This window comes from Penaeus monodon, chromosome 15 (assembly GCF_015228065.2).
Source record: "Penaeus monodon isolate SGIC_2016 chromosome 15, NSTDA_Pmon_1, whole genome shotgun sequence".
NCBI lineage: Eukaryota > Metazoa > Arthropoda > Malacostraca > Decapoda > Penaeidae > Penaeus > Penaeus monodon.
Window position 1 is genome coordinate 35,774,485 of NC_051400.1, and position 330 is coordinate 35,774,814.

The following is a 330-nucleotide window of genomic DNA, read 5'->3' on the forward strand; positions in this document are numbered from 1 at the left end:
TTTCTACCTGAGTTTCCAAGTAAAGCCCATAATATTTATCTTTACATATTCTTCCATGGATCATTACATTATTTTCGTCTAACTTTATCCTTTACATACCAGGCAAGGTGCTACTATTACACACGCAACATGTTCATAAGAGCATATCGTACTTTACTTGATCAAAAGCGAAAGAAATTAAATCATTGTGTTGTGTCGTTACTGTTGTTTTTACAAAGAACACTTCATATTTTTGTTTTATTTGTCAAAGCATGATGATAGCGTTCTAATATAGGTCATTTGCCTGTCTTTGTATCAATCTTTTACCCAAGTGAGCTTGTGTGTGTGTGC